Genomic DNA, 17,064 nt, shown 5'->3' with positions numbered 1-17,064 from the left:
ATTAGCTCTAGTAGTTTTCTGGTAGCATCTTTAGAGTTCTCTATGTATAGGATCATGTCATCTGCAAACAGTGACAGCTTTACTTCTTCTTTTCCAATTTGGATTCCTTTTATTTCCTTTTCTTCTCTGATTGCTGTGGCTAAAACTTCCAAAACAATGTTGAATAATAGTGGTGAGAGTGGGCAACCTTGTCTTGTTCCTGATCTTAGTGGAAATGCTTTCAGTTTTTCACCATTGAGGATGATGTTTGCTGTGGGCTTGTCATATATGGCCTTTATTATGTTGAGGAAAGTTCCCTCTATGCCTACTTTCTGCAGGGTTTTTATCATAAATGGGTGTTGAATTTTGTCAAAAGCTTTCTCTGCATCTATTGAGATGATCATATGGTTTTTCTCCTTCAATTTGTTAATATGGTTTATCACATTGATAGATTTGTGTATATTGAAGAATCCTTGCATTCCTGGAATAAACCCCACTTGATCATGGTGTATGATCCTTTTAATGTGCTGTTGGATTCTGTTTGCTAGTATTTTGTTGAGGATTTTTGCATCTATGTTCATCAGTGATATTGGCCTGTAGTTTTCTTTCTTTGTGACATCCTTGTCTGGTTTTGGTATCAAGGTGATGGTGGCCTCATAGAAGGAGTTAGGGAGTGGTCCTCCCTCTGCTATATTTTGGAAGAGTTTGAGAAGAATAGGTGTTAGCTCTTCTCTAAATGTTTGATAGAATTCGCCTGTGAAGCCATCTGGTCCTGGGCTTTTCTTTGTTGGAAGATTTTTAATCACAGTTTCAATTTCAGTGCTTGTGATTGGTCTGTTCATATTTTCTATTTCTTCCTGATTCAGTCTTGGCAGGTTGTGCATTTCTAAGAATTTGTCCATTTCTTCCAGATTGTCCATTTTATTGGCATAGAGTTGTTTGTAGTAATCTCTCATGATCTCTTTTATCTCTGCAGTGTCAGTTGTTACCTCTCCTTTTTCATTTCTAATTCTATTGATTTGAGTCTTCTCCCTTTTTTTCTTGATGAGTCTGGCTAGTGGTTTATCTATTTTGTTTATCTTCTCAAAGAACCAGCTTTTAGTTTTATTGATCTTTGCTATTGTTTCCTTCATTTCTTTTTCATTTATTTCTGATCTGATTTTTATGATTTCTTTCCTTCTGCTAGCTTTGGGGTTTTTTTGTTCTTCTTTCTCTAATTGCTTGAGGTGCAAGGTTAGGTTGTTTATTCGAGATGTTTCCTGCTTCTTAAGGTGGGCTTGTATTGCTATAAACTTCCCCCTTAGAACTGCTTTTGCTGCATCCCACAGGTTTTGGGTCGTTGTGTCTCCATTGTCATTTGTTTCTAGGTATTTTTTGATTTCCTCTTTGATTTCTTCAGTGATCTCTTCATTATTAAGTAGTGTATTGTTTAGCCTCCATGTGTTTGTATTTTTTACAGATCTTTTCCTGTAATTGATATCTAGTCTCATGGCGTTGTGGTCAGAAAAGATACTTGATACAATTTCAATTTTCTTAAATTTACCAAGGCTTGATTTGTGACCTAAGATATGATCTATCCTGGAGAATGTTCCATGAGCACTTGAGAAAAATGTGTATTCTGTTGTTTTTGGATGGAGTGTCCTATAAATATCAATTAAGTCCATCTTGTTTAATGTATCATTTAAAGCTTGTGTTTCCTTATTTATTTTCATTTTGGATGATCTGTCCATGGGTGAAAGTGGGGTGTTTAAGTCCCCTACTATGAATGTGTTACTGTCGATTTCCCCTTTTATGGCTGTTAGTATTTGCCTTATGTATTGAGGTGCTCCTATGTTGGGTGCATAAATATTTACAATTGTTATATCTTCTTCTTGGATCGATCCCTTGATCATTATGTAGTGTCCTTCTTTGTCTCTTTTAATAGTCCTTATTTTAAAGTCTATTTTGTCTGATATGAGAATTGCTACTCCAGCTTTCTTTTGGTTTCCATTTGCATGGAATATCTTTTTCCATCCCCTTACTTTCAGTCTGTATGTGTCTCTAGGTCTGAAGTGGGTCTCTTGTAGACAGCATATATAAGGGTCTTGTTTTTGTATCCATTCAGCTAATCTGTGTCTTTTGGTGGGAGCATTTAGTCCATTTACATTTAAGGTAATTATCGATATGTATGTTCCTATTCCCATTTTCTAAATTGTTTTGGGTTCGTTATTATAGGTCTTTTCCTTCTCTTGTGTTTCTTGCCTAGAGAAGATCCTTTAGCATTTGTTGTAAAGCTGGTTTGGTGGTGCTGAACTCTCTCAGCTTTTGCTTGTCTGTAAAGGTTTTAATTTCTCCATCAAATCTGAATGAGATCCTTGCTGGGTAGAGTAGTCTTGGCTGCATGTTTTTCTCCTTCATCACTTTCAGTATGTCCTGCCACTCCCTTCTGGCTTGTAGGGTTTCTGCTGAGAGATCAGCTGTTAACCTTATGGGGATTCCCTTATGTGTTATTTGTTGTTTTTCCCTTGCTGCTTTTAATATGCTTTCTTTGTATTTAATTTTTGACAGTTTGATTAATATGTGTCTTGGCGTATTTCTCCTTGTATTTATCTTGTATGGGACTCTCTGTGCTTCCTGGACTTGATTAACTATCTCCTTTCCCATATTAGGGAAGTTTTCAACTATAATCTCTTCAAATATTTTCTCAGTCCCTTTCTTTTTCTCTTCTTCTTCTGGAACCCCTATAATTCGAATGTTGGTGCGTTTAATGTTGTCCCAGAGGTCTCTGAGACTGTCCTCAGTTCTTTTCATTCTTTTTTCTTTATTCTGCTCTGCAGTAGTTATTTCCACTATTTTATCTTCCAGGTCACTTATCCGTTCTTCTGCCTCAGTTATTCTGCTATTGATCCCATCTAGAGTACTTTTAATTTCATTTATTGTGTTGTTCATCGTTGCTTGTTTCATCTTTAGTTCTTCTAGGTCCTTGTTAACTGATTCTTGCATTTTGTCCAATCTATTGTCCATTCTATCTCCAAGATTTCGGATCAACCTTACTATCATTATTCTGAATTCTCTTTCAGGTAGACTGCCTATTTCCTCTTCATTTGTTAGGTCTGGTGGGTTTTTATCTTGCTCCTTCATCTGCTGTGTGTTTTTCTGTCTTCTCATTTTGCTTATCTTACTGTGTTTGGGGTCTCGTTTTTGCAGGCTGCAGGTTTGTAGTTCCTCCTGTTTTTGATGTCTGTCTCCAGTGGCTAAGGTTGGTTCAGTGGGTTGTGTAGGCTTCCTGGTGGAGGGGGCTAGTGCCTGTGTTGTGGTGGATGAGGCTGGATCTTGTCTCTCTAGTAGGCAGGTTCACGTCTGGTGGTGTGTTTGGGGGTGTCTGTGGCCTTATTATGATTTTAGGCAGCCTCTCTGCTAATGGGTGGGGTTGTGTTCCTGTTTTGCTAGTTGTTTGGCATAGGTTTTCCAGCACTGTGGCTTGCTGGTCGTTGATTGAAGCTGGGTGCTGGTGTTAAGATGGAGGTCTCTGGGAGATTTTCGCCGTTTGATATTATGTGGAGCTGGGAGGTCTCTTGTTGATCAGTGTCCTGAAGTTGGCTGTCCTACCTCAGAGGCAGAGCCCTGCCTCCTGGCTGGAGCACCAAAAGCTTTTCATCCACAGGCTCAGGATAAAAGGGAGAAAAAGTAGAGGGAATTAGTAGAAGTATGAGGAAAGAAAGAAGGAAAGGAGGGTAGGAAGGAAGGAAGAAAGAAAGAAAGAAGCAAAGAAGGAAAGAAGGCAAGAAGGAAAGAAAGGAGGGAGGGAGGGAGGAAGGAAGGAAGGAAGGAGGGAAAGAAGGAAAAAAGACAGAAAGAAAGAAGATACAGTAAAAATAAAATAAAGTATAATAAAGTTATTGAATTAAAAACTTCTTATTTAGAAAAAAAAAAAAAGGGACGGAAAGAACCTTAGGACAAATGTTGGAAGCAAAGCTATACAGACAAAATCTTACACAGAAGCATACACATACACCCTCACTAAAAGAGGTAAATGGGGAAAAATCCTAAATCTTGCTGTCAGAGACCACCTCCTCAATTTGGGATGATTCGTTGTCTAAAGGAGGGAAGGAAGGACGGAAAGAAAGAAAGAAAGAACGAAGGTAAAGTGTAATAAGGTTATTAAAATTAATTATTAAGAAAAAAAATTAAAAAAAAAAACATGGACGGATAGAACCCTAGGACAAATGGTGGAAGCAGGACTATACAGACAAGATCTCACACAGAAGCATACACATACACATTCACAAAAAGAGGAAAGGGGGAAAAATCATAGATCTTGCTCCTAAAGTCCACTTCCTTAATTTGGGATGATTGGTTGTCTATTCAGGTATTCCACAGATGCAGGGTACATCAAGTTGATTGTGGAGCTTTAATCCGCTGCTTCTGAGGCTGCTGGGAGAGATTTCCCTTTCTCTTCTTTGTTCTCACAGCTCCCAGGGCTAAGCTTTGGATTTGGCCCTGCCACTGCGTGTAGATCGCTGGAGGGCGTCTGTTTTTTGCTCAGACAGGATGGGGTTAAAAGAGCCGCTGATTGGGGGCTCTGGCGCACTCAGGCCGGCGGGGACGAAGGGGCACAGAGTGCGGGGCGGGCCTGCGGTGGCAAAGGCCGGCGTGACTTTGCACCAGCCTGAGGCGCGCTGTGCGCTCTCCCGGGGATGTTGTCCCTGGATCCCGGGAACCCGGCAGTGGCGGGCTGCACAGGCTCCGCGGAGGAGGGGTGTGGAGAGTGACCTGTGCTCGCACACAGGCCCCTCGGTTGCGGCAGCAGCAGCCTTAACGTCTCCCGCCCGCCTCTGGGGTCCGCGCTTTTAGCCGCGGCTTGCGCCCGTCTCTGGATTCCGCGCTTTCAGCCGCGACTCGCGCCTGCCTCTGGATTCCGCGCTTTCAGCCGCGGCTCGCGCCCGTCTCTGGATTCCGCGCTTTCAGCCGCGGCTCGCGCCCGTCTCTGGAGTTCCTTTAAGCAGCATTCTTAAACCCCTCTCCTCACGCCCCAGAAAACAAAGAGGGAAGGAAAAGTCTCCTGCCTCTTCTGCAGGTGCAGGCTTTTCCCCGGACTCCCTCCCGGCTAGCTGTGGTGCCCTAACCCCTTCAGGCTATGTTCAAGCCGCCAACCCCAGTCCTCTCCCTGTGCTCCGGCCTCAGCTCGCAGCCCCGCCCGCCCCGGCGGGTGAGCAGACAAGCCTCTCGGGCTGGTGAGTGCCGGTCGGCACCGATCCTCTGTGCGGGAATCTCCCCGCTTTGCCCTCCGCACCCGTTGCTGTGCACTCCTCCGCAGCTTCGAAGCTCCCCCCTCCGCCTCCCGCAGTCTCCGCCCGCGAAGGGGCTTCCTAGAGTGTGGAAACTTTTCCTCCTTCACAGCTCCCTCCCACTGGTGCAGGTGCCGTCCCTATTCTTTTGTCTCTGTTTTTTCTTTTGCCCTACCCAGGTACGTGGGGAGTTTCTTGCCTTTTGGGAGGTCTGAGGTCTTCTGCCAGCCTTCAGTAGGTGTTCTGTAGGAGTTGTTCCACGTGTAGTTGTATTTCTGGTGTATCTGTGGGGAGGAAGGTGATCTCCGCGTCTTACTCTTCCGCCATCTTCCGCCTTCCCCCTCTATGATGTTTTATTTCTTAATTTCCTCAACCCATATAAGCTGTAGAAAGATGAGACTAAGTATGAAATTTTGCATAAAAGAATTTCCAAGACAATTTTTAAGTAAACAGAAGATAGCAATTTTGAATAGTACCCTTTTAGAAAAAAATGAAAAAGAGAGAAAAGTAACATGGATTACTCCCTTATGCCATATTTTAATTTTGGACTTACTCATATGAATTTAATTCATTAAAGCTTCAGTGTTTAATTATTTTAAGAATTATATAAATTACCTTTCAAAGAATAAGTATTTTAATGTTTAGTCACAAGAGTTTATACTCCACAAAAAATGGAATTTTAACTGTACTTTCTCATAAAATAGAAAATTATTTCCCATAAGAAGTTCCTTGACCATGCTCTTGTCTTAGTGCATATATTTGTTTCTTTCTCTACTGAAAGACAGTGAAGGGATGCCATAGCAGTGGCCATGGCCATATGTTTTGTAGGAAGATGTGACAAACAAATGATTTAACAATAGTCATTTGCTCTCACTCCCTAGACTCAAAAAAAAATGTAGAAAAGAACAATATGGTAGAGTTGTGGTTTAGTTATATAGTTCATTGCACTAAAAAGATCTTAAATAAGTATCTTCCACTTCTTTGTTTTTCCCAGAAATTTTCAGTGCTATCATCTCTGAAATGATCTAGCCTAATGACATACCCATGAGAACTACAAGAAAGTTGTAATTGATATAAAAAAGTAGCCGAGTTAAAATATAATTTCTATATGTTATAGGAAGATATAAACATAGATTTAAATAACTATTTTATTGTTGAATTTACTTGTACATCTTATCAATGTATTTATAGTTGTTTTATTGAACTAGTGGTTGACATCTGCTAAAATTGAGATCGGTCTGATTTGTTTGCTAGTGGAAGAGGTTCTGAATGGCATGATAACCTATTCCTTCACTAAAATGTGTTTGGTTTTGAAGAGAAAATAAAACTTGCAAACAAGTAGATGCTGGTAGTAAATTTTCAGCAAATGGAATTGAATAATTTGTTTCTTTACTTTTGAATTTTGTATATACTTTATTCTGCATGATTCATATTCTCTAAATGAATAGGTTAATAATTACCAAAAGTTTTAGTTAACTTGCACCTTTCCCCCCTTAATTGATTTAGCATTAATTTTCCTATGTAAGAAATGTAATAATAATTAAAACACTTTTGTATACTGTCTAATATCTCTACATAAATATATAAATGAATAAGTAATTAATGAATAAAGAGGAGAAGGTCTTTTCTCCAGGACCATCTACAATTTGCTGTGATTAAACAAAACCAATCAAAGTACATAAAGCTCATTTCTCAGCTCTCTGGACTTCCTGAATTCTTGTGGCTGATGACTACGACTTGTTTCTTCCTCTTCTCTTAGGTTATCTATCAGCTACCCCTTTGCTCTCATTGTCCCTGTGCTTATGTAAAATAATGTTGTATTCGAAGTTCATAATAGTGATTATGAATGTTATGGAAAATCAAGAAGCTCTTCCTTTTTCCAATTTTCCACTTTTAAACTGCTAAAGACTTAAAAGTCAGAATAGCAAGTTTGTTATAATTGCTTGTAAATTAAAATTAAATGTCTCTGTGTAAGACCCATGGAGTTCTGCATAAGGGATGCTCTCAGGTGTATGGTGCAGAGATTTAAAAAATAGGTATGTTTGTGCTGTGTAACACTTTACCAAGGACTTCTGTGTATGTTATGCTATTTTAATACTCAAAGTATCTGAACTAGCCAGGACATAAATACTATCACCACTTTACAGGAGGGAAAATTGAGGCTTAGTTAAATGAATTGACCAAAGTAAGTCAGATAAGTGGTCATTGGCAGAGCTGAAACTAAAACCTCTGTCTCATTCCACATCTGGTGTTATTTCCATTACTAGTTGCTCTGGTCAGTATTCTTGAGATCTGAAGTGCCACACTGTGTGAATTCTAGCTAGATCAACTGTTTTTTTTATTCTAATATGGAAAGGCCAAATGGCAATCAGCCAGCCAATGTGGGACAAGTTTCACTTAACTTTTGTCTCTATTCCTATTCTGTTTCTTAATACATTTATGGAAACTCTGAGGGCAAGAGTGTGTTTTCTTATTGACATCTTTTTATTGACATCTTTTTAGGTCACTCTTGAAAATTCAGTCAAAGGATAAACTGAGGCAATAGTTTCCCAAAGGAAACTCTACTTATAACTGACAGAAAGGCTTCAATCTTCCCCTAGCCTTGTGGAGTAATCTGGGCCCTATACCAACCCCTTTTCCTCTTTAGTCTGCATGTGTCTAGGACAAGACAGGACTTAGCTTTAGAAAATAGGGAACTGACAGACTAGCTATAAGTTATGGCTGTCAGTCATTTTATTAAAATTATTATTCTCTTGATAATTTTTAATGTTGTAGTCATTAAAATGGGGATGGACCCTCCACCCAAAAGGGTTGGGATGGACCCTCCACCCAAAATTTGGTTTGGGTGTTGAGAATGATGATGCCATACATTCAACAGTGTTTAAAAAGGTTTGGTATGCAAATAATGAGGTTTTCTGGAGAGAGCAGGAAAGGCTCCTAAGTAGGTCCAAAAATGATTTTGGAGAGCAGGAGTAACAAGTAGGTTGGAGTTTTATGGTGGATAGGGGGTAGACCTGGGATGAGGGTTCCCATATGTGGATTAGGGCTTGCATGGTTTCAAATTCCCACCAGTGTCAAAAGAAAAAGGGACACTTGGCTTCCTATTAGCTTGCCCACATGTGGGGCAGAAGGGGAAGAGATTGGGGCTTGAAAGCTGTCAGTAATCAAATATTTTAAAAAATGAAGTCAGACTCCATTATACCTAATAAATATTTAAGCAGTTGATTTAAAGAAACACTTGCTGTAGTCATCAAGCTTTGTTTGAAAATCTTATCTTTACATTAAGCCCACTCCTGTAAAGATGAGTGATTTAGGCTTCTAGGATGCTGATGATTCTCAAATGGAGAAAATTGCTTTCCCTAACTTTCTTTGTGAATAATATTAAGCTAACCAACACACAAAACAAATGGTTGAGCAGACACGAACCTACCTCCCAGGAAGGGTTCTCCATCACAGATCTCTCTTATATATCGGCTCTTCACAAAGGCTTTGACTGCTCAGGGGTCTCTGTATACTACACTATGTGCTGTCAGTGCTCTGTGAAAATTAGACAATGGTGATAAATTGGAGATCTATGGGGAAGCACACAGCAGAGCAATCTGGCTGCTTCTGAATGACCATCAACAGGATTTGCTTTCTTTTTTATCTCATTCAGCTGTGTAATAGAGTGCTTGAAGTGGCCCCAGGAAGTCCCTTTATCCTGGGCAGAAGGGGTTTTTGAGTCTTGATTTCAATGCCCTTTTATACTACTCACTGTCAAAGGGGACGCTGTGCAAAGAGTGAATCTGTAACAGAAATGGCTGCCATGACAGCTTATAGAGCCAGCGTCAAAAACGTTAGTGAACAATTTAGTAGGCCATCAAGCACATGAATAGTCTGGGCCTTTTGCCATATACCATCCATCTAGGTGGGAAAATACTGCAGCAGGATCAGAGGACAGAAGTGGGGAGACAATGGCACACTCCCTGGTGTCAGAGTGACCTTTTTGTTTGCTTAAAAGGCTGATCATCACCACACCTGACACAAGGTCACTTTTCTCTGAGGACCTGTTGGGAGCTTCATAGGGAGTCCAGAGGGATTATTTTTCTGGGTCCTATTACAGCTTTCACCGCAAGCTGTACCAAAGCCTCCTCAGTTAAATGTATCATCTCATTTTAGATGTGTAATCTCAGCCCTTTTTAATTCTGAAAGTCCATTCTAATCTCCCTTTTTGATAGTAGGTTTGTCTATGTAGAATGATTCCTAATCACAATTTTTATTATTTTTCTAGTGGGGTAATGGTTATAGAATATTTTATACTATAAAATTTCAATTCTGTTTTCTAGCTTCTGCATCTCTTTCAGTTAGACCATTTTTTTTTTTTTTTTTTTTTTTTTTTGGACAGAAAGTACATTCTTGCTTTTGTTTTCCAGCTTAGGTCTTTGAAAGAGCATAAACTATATAGCATGTTAATATTACTGCTCTCTGCATGTTTCCAGGTGTGTATGTGTGTATGTGTGTGTGCGTGTGTATTATTTTACCTCATTCAACTATTGCTATTATCTAACTCTTGGATGATGAATGAATCAGATTTCTAGAAACACTACATCAAGTATATGGGTAGACTATAAGCTCCATGAGAGCAAGAGCTCATTCTGTTTTGCTCACCAGGCCTCAGTGCTTAGTGTACTACTCAGTTTAACATAGTGCTCAGTAAATATTTGTTGAATGAATAAATAAACGAATGCTAGAGAACTGCTTTTCCTTGCAAGCATTTACCAGCATTGTCTGTGTTGGCTGTTATTCTTTTGCTTTTTAACTCTTTATTTTACCTCTATTTTTTGGTTTCATTTTTTGTACTTACAAGTAACAGGCAATGTTGATGTGTTTGAGGAAGACAAGATCTGCCCTTATACTTCTGCAGCTGCTAACCTTATCCCATCCCTGCTCTCTGTGTGCCATGCTTATGTCACAAAACATTGATCAATATTCACAGCTGGTTTCGAAAGTCATTTGGCAATGTCAACTTAGTGTTCCTCTCTGTTTTTCCTAGGAATATCTATGCACCATGATACTTTTTTCTCATCCATCTTAATATATTGGGTGGGCCAAAATGTTCATTCGTTTTTTTCCGTAAGATGGCTCTAGTAGTGCTTAGTTGTCTTTACCTTCATTTGAAACAATTTTGTTAGATTACGCATGACATCTGTCATATCAGCATGCATTTTAAAAAAGACATCAAAATTGGTGAATTTTTGTGTAGCCATTTTAATATTGAAGATGGAAGTAAAACAGCAACATTTTCGGCATATTATGCTTTATTATTTCAAGAAAGGTAAAAACACAACTGAAATGCAAAAAAAGATTTGTGCAGTGTATGTAGAAGGTTCTGTGACTGATCGAATGTGTCAAAAGTGGTTTGTGAAATTTCGTGCTGGAGATTTCTCACTGGACAATGCTCCACGGTCGGGTAAACCAGTTGAAGTTGATAGCGATCAAATCGAGACATTAACTGAGAACAATCAACGTTATACCACGCGGGAGGTAGCCAACATACTCAAAATATCCAAATCAAGCATTGAAAATCATTTGCTCCAGCTTGGTTACGTTAATTGCTTTATGTTTGTGTTCCACGTAAGTTACTCGAAAAAACATTCTGGACCATATTTCCGCATGTGATTCTCTACTGAAACGTAAGGAAAACATTCCGTTTTTAAAACAAGTTGTGATGGGCGATGAAAAGTAGATACTGTACAATAATGTGGAATGGAAGAGATTGTGGGGTAAGCAAAACGAACCACCACCAACCACACCGAAGCCGGGTCTGCATCCAAAGAAGGTGATGTTGTGTATATGGTGGGATTGGAAGGGAGTCCTCTATTATGAGCTCCTTCCAGAAAACCAAACGATTAATTCCAACAATACTGCTCCCCATTAGACCAACTGAAAGCAGCACTAGATGAAAAGCGTCCAGAATTAGTCAACAGAAAATGCATAATCTTCCATCAGGGTAATGCAAGACTGCATGGTTGTTTGATCACCAGGCAAAAACTGCCACAGCTTGGCTGGGAAGTTTTGGTTCATCCGCCATATTCACCAGACATTACACCTTCAGATTTCCATTTATTTCAGTCTTTACAAAATTCTCTTAATGGAAAAAAATTCAATTCCCTGGAAGACTGTAAAAGGCACCTGGAACAGTTCTTTGCTCAAAAAGATAAAAAGTTTTGGGAAGATGGCATTATGAAGTTGCCTGAAGAATGGAAGAAGATAGTGGAACAAAAGGGTGAATACGTTGTTCAATAAAGTTCTTGGTGAGAATGAATAATGTGTCTTTTATTTTTACTTTGAAGGTACTTTGAAAATTGAAGGCACTTTTTGGCCAACCCAATATAATGTGCCCTGAGACTAATGGTTGCAAGTTATTTTACACAGGATAGCCTTACTTCTGCCTTTTAAGCTAGAAGTCGTATGTTTAACTACAAGCCTATTGCTTAGTTTCTGACTGACTCCCAGCTTAGAGATTTCATATCAATTGATGTCTAATTTGCCATCAACTCAGAGAACTGTTTGACCTCAGTTTCCTTTCTCACTAACACAGTTAACCTGCTCATCCTATCACTACGCACAAGCTTTGTGGGCCACCCAAAATCATTTTTGGATTTTCCTGGAGAATTAAGAATGAATGCAAACAGAAAAATTTCCCTTTTTCTTCCTGGAAAAAAAAATCTGGAGCAGGTGTTGAATACTCAGTGCCGATGCTGGGAATATGTAGTGTGCATATGGGAATTATTATGTCAGCTTTAAGAAAATAGGGAGTGGTCAGTGCTATGGTAAAGCAAAAACTATATGCTCTGACTAAAGATTATCAAATTCTATTTTTGTAAGAACTGTACAAACCAAAATGCAGTTTTGAGCCATGTTTGGACTATAGGCTACCTTTTCATTCACTGATCCCAAGACTCCTTGGTGACTTCCTTAGCCCTTTCATAGATTCAGTAAATTGTGTTTGACTTTGGCATAGAGAAAGATGCATGGATGGACACTCTAGCTTCTTAGTCATTTTCCTTCAGGGTTAGAGATTTGGTTGTGTGTCTTTTCCTTTGTTAATGGTAAATTTAAGACTACTGCTTCCATATATCCTTGAAGCCATGGCATTTGGCTCTTCTACAGTCTACTTACTGCTTCACTGTCATATACTGACTGCCAGATTATTCCTCTTTACTCATGAAAGACATTGACACCCAATTCATATGTTTACTCCCTGCCCCAGAGACCTGTGGACTTTGTGTGACTTTGGCAAATGTGTTGGGAAGCTAGCTTTTGAATATGAAGAAGTCAGGGGTCTCTTAGGCCCCTGACTTCTTCATCTTTAGGTATCATTACTTCCATTCATTTTATCCACTTATTCCCATGGTAATACTCTGAGCCTTCTCATCTTCTGGAAGCATTACCCATTTAAAATCCTAAATCCAAACATTCCATTGTCTGACATAATTTCCTAACCTTCAAACAGTCTAAGTAAGCTACTGCTGATCATCCTCATTTAGTTATCCAATCCTTTGGTCCATCTACTTTTTCCCTATTGGGTTCCTCTCCTCGCCCTTACTTTATTTCATTTCTTCTTAAGGCTGGACTTAAGTTACCATCACTTTTCATGACTCTTTTAGCACTATTTTCAACTCTATTACCTGTTCTGCTGATAAACTTGCACAGGAAAGACATTTTGATTAATCTAATAATCTTACCTTTACATTTGAGGTGCTAACACAGCTGAAGAATTTATAGAATGGTACAGTTTGGTTCAACATAAATTTATGTCTTCAGCTTCCACTGTGCATTTAAAACTGCTTCTCAGTCTTTCCATGTTTTTTTTTTTAACCATCTCTCTCTTATTTTTAAATATCTCTCAGAAGACCTAATTTACTAATTTTTCTCTCCCACATAGCCTCACCTCTGCTTCCTGCTGGTTCCTTTCTGTAAGCAATTGAACATTTTGTCACTATGCAAATAAACAAAACACAGAGAGGAAAAAACTAACACAAAAACAAAACAAAATGTCTCCGTATAAAAGCCTCTTTAGATACTATGGTTCCTTCTTTCATTCACAAAATTTTTTATATAGATTACTTTTTCTACTTCCTTATCATTCATTCTTTCCCCAGCACTTCATTCTTACTGCTGTTGCCAAGGTTATCATTGTTAATAAATATCAAACAGTGTCAGTCCATATCTTCCTGAACCTTTTAGTCATGTTTGACACTGTTGACCACACTGTTCTTGAATAATATTACTTTTGCTTTGTTGACACCAACTCTCTTGGGTTTTCTCTTACTATCCTGGGTGCTGCTTCTCAGTTTAATTTCATTTTCTATACCTAGCCCTTATACCAGCTTTAGGGTTATAATCTATACTGTCTTATTTCTCTACAACTGTATTGAATCTATATTTTACACTTTGCTCTATACTTTCCATGTCATTGTGAGCTAGACATCTCCATTTGGAGGTCCTTGAGGCACTTAAATCTGAATATGCCCCAAATTGAACTCATTACCTCCCTTCTCCTTAATTCTGTTCTTGTCCTACTCTTCCCTTTCCCTGTGACTAGCACCATACTTCATCCAGTTTCGCAATCTATAAACTTGGACTACATGTTTTCCCTCCATCATTATTCACACAGAGTTAACTATTAATCCTACCAATTTTACTACTAAACATTCATTGATTAAACTCATCCAGAGCTTTGTAAAAAAGTTTACCAAAGAGACAGGGTGCAATAAAAGTGTATTATGGGAAGATCTAATTTATATTCTACAGTTCAAAGAGAACTTATATTAAGTTGATAACTAAAGAGTGACTGAAAGTTATCCAGGTGTGGAGAGTGAGAATGGCCATGGGATGGAAAGCCCCCTAGGAGGAGGGAACAGCAAATAAAAAGAACTTCGGAGTCTAGTGGGATCAAGGTACAATTTAAAAAAACAAAACAAAACAAAACAGAAAAACAAGTAAGTATCAGGGTAAAGGAGAGAATGGGAGAAGATGAAGACAATATGGAAAGTCAAGGCTAATTTATAGGGAACTTTGTGTCTTCTATCAAGAATTTGAACTTTAAGAACAAAGGAAAGTTGAGTTCTAAGCAGGGGGGAAGGTGACCTGGTAATATTTAATTTGGTAACAATAGGGAGTGACTGATTTCAAAGTATGATTTTCATGCACACACACATACATGTATATATACATATATGTATGTATTATATATACGGTCTTCCTATATGTTCCATTAGGTTGTCTTAAATAGCTTGCCTGCCTCACCAAAGAGAAGATCCTTGATTAAAGGAATGTTCCTAATAACCCAGGCAGTTCTTTCTGGAAAAGATAATTTTGATTTCTGCTATAAGACACACTCTGAAAGTTGTTATCTACCTCTATATTTTTCAAATAGATTTGGTAGGTTTCTTTCCAAAGGACCAAATTTTTTTTTCCCAACTCACATGATATGGTGCAAGTAGGTGGCTAATCTAAGACCTGTTCACCTCTAATTGAGAGGTTATACTGTTAGTGGTTAGGAGATTTTATTCTGATTTGATAACTAATGAATAATTTTCTTTGATAGCACTTTTTAGATGCAGCTGGATGAATAATCAACCACAAAGGGAGTTCAATTTTATTTATCATTAATTTTGACATGTTTCCACAGATGTTTTCTGGGAATCACTGTAACCTGTTTGATTTGTCTCTGTATAATGGGAAGCAGATAGCCTCAATTAGTATACTGATTAGTAAGTTCTTTAATGAGTTTCAGTAGTTTTACTCATTATTGCTGATATAGTACACTGAGTCCTGGAAGCTGGATTTGAGCATTATTAGAACATAAAACCTGAACCATTGCAGAATTGCTTTTCTATGGCATATTTGTTGTTTACTGGTTACTTCTCTCTTGTGTGTATGTGTAAACAGGGAAGACATTGAAACCACATGGAAATGAGTCCGTAGATTTGTGAAGTTTGAAGATTTGTTGATGAGTCCATGCAAGCCACAGATAAATGGGGAACTGGCTGTCAACTGCAGAATTGTAATTCATTCTAAAGACATGGCTGATACCAAGAACCAAAGCAGACCACAGCCTCACTTCCTGATTTTAATGAATATGTGGTGTTTTGTACAGAGAGTTTATCTGGGTACCCCTTCGTATAAGGAAGAAATAAAATACCTCCTCCTCAAGGACTGGATTACCTCTTTCAGCAGGCAGGTTAAGCATAGCAGCAGGATTTATGGAAAGATATCAGAAATTTACTTTTGCCCTGAACAGGGAGCAGTAAATATCCACTGTTTATACATTACCAAGAAAATAGATGAACCCTCTTCTCTGGCTTAGTATCTGAGTCTTCCAAACAAGAGGATTTAAGACCTGTGGGATCTTCTAAATTGCGTGGGTACTTGGATAGTAATGGCCTTTTTTGTTGGAACAGGAATATAGAAACCATGGTCAAAGCATCAGGCTTTCTCCTATGAAAGTTTACAGTCAATTTTCCTTCTATTTCTATTAGGGGCATTTATTGTTATAGCTGTGATGTGCCAGATCAAGCAAAGACAAGAGTATCCTGCAAATGCCTGTTAGAGAACTTCTCTTCCACAGAAAGTTGCTTCCTTGTTGCCACATTTTATGGTAACATAAAGTTTCATGACATTTATGGAAGTGTGTGTCATGAAGCAGATGGCTTGTTAGCCTGTTTTAGTAATCTCATTCATATCCATACAATATTAAAACTTTTCCAAGTTCATGAATTATAAAAGAACACTAGATGCTGTGTAGTCCAAAGAATCCTTTAATTATTAAAATTAGATGTGCCAAAGGATTCAAACCTGAGTGGAAATTAAAGAAAAGCTTTGAATCAAGATAAGGATGCTGAATTTGATTTGTGCGAAATTACTTCTCTTCAGGAGGTACTGAATTTCTACTACTATTACAAGTACTAATTCAACTTTATCTCTTATTACTTCCTGACATAAAGCCTTTGTGAGCGCTAAACTTATAAGGACTGTTCACTTCCCTAGGAGCATGAAACATACTCTCTTAATTCAGTACTTTTGCACATGCTACCTTTATGTCTGAAAAACTTTTCCTTAGCTTTCTCGCACCCTACTTTGAAAAACCTACTTAGATGTCAAGGCCCATTTTAAACAAAACTTCCTTTAAGAATGTTTCCATGATCCCTGCAGTCATGTGTGATTCCTCCTTCCTCTGAATCATGTCATATTCCTCTATGATGTATTACATCTTGTCTAATATTATGTTCATGTATGTGTTTGTTCTCTGTCATCCATTACATAACCCTTTTATGACTGATGACTCTTTTTTATTTTATCTGTGTATGGGCCCAGATTGCCAAGTGGAACGTCTTAAAAGTAGTAGGTGATTAATGGATATTTATTGAATTTTAGTTTTTAAATATTCTTATAAAATATTACAAAATATTATTTTAGTAGATGTTATTTTTTGCTCTTTAAGTGTGAAGATCATATGATCTTTTTACTTTGACTCTCAGGCAGTTCTGAGCTGAATTCTGTTCATTTACAGTACCTTCTCTTAACCTTTGCTGATATATTTTTTCTCTTCTTTGTCCTTTAGCACCTAGCCCTATCTTTTTACTCTTATTTCTGTGGTTATGGATTTTATCACAGCTGCTAGCTACACCATATTCTCACTCATTCACTTATGAGACATTTATTGTCTTTTACATAGTAAACATTAGGCTAGACACTAAAGATATGAAGATAAATAAGACACAGCCGACACTCACGAAGCTCACAGCCTAATAAAAGTGTAGTTGAAGTACTG

Source organism: Delphinus delphis, chromosome 1, assembly GCF_949987515.2.
Source record: "Delphinus delphis chromosome 1, mDelDel1.2, whole genome shotgun sequence".
Taxonomy (NCBI): Eukaryota; Metazoa; Chordata; class Mammalia; order Artiodactyla; family Delphinidae; genus Delphinus; species Delphinus delphis.
Note: the sequence above shows the minus strand (reverse complement) of the source record.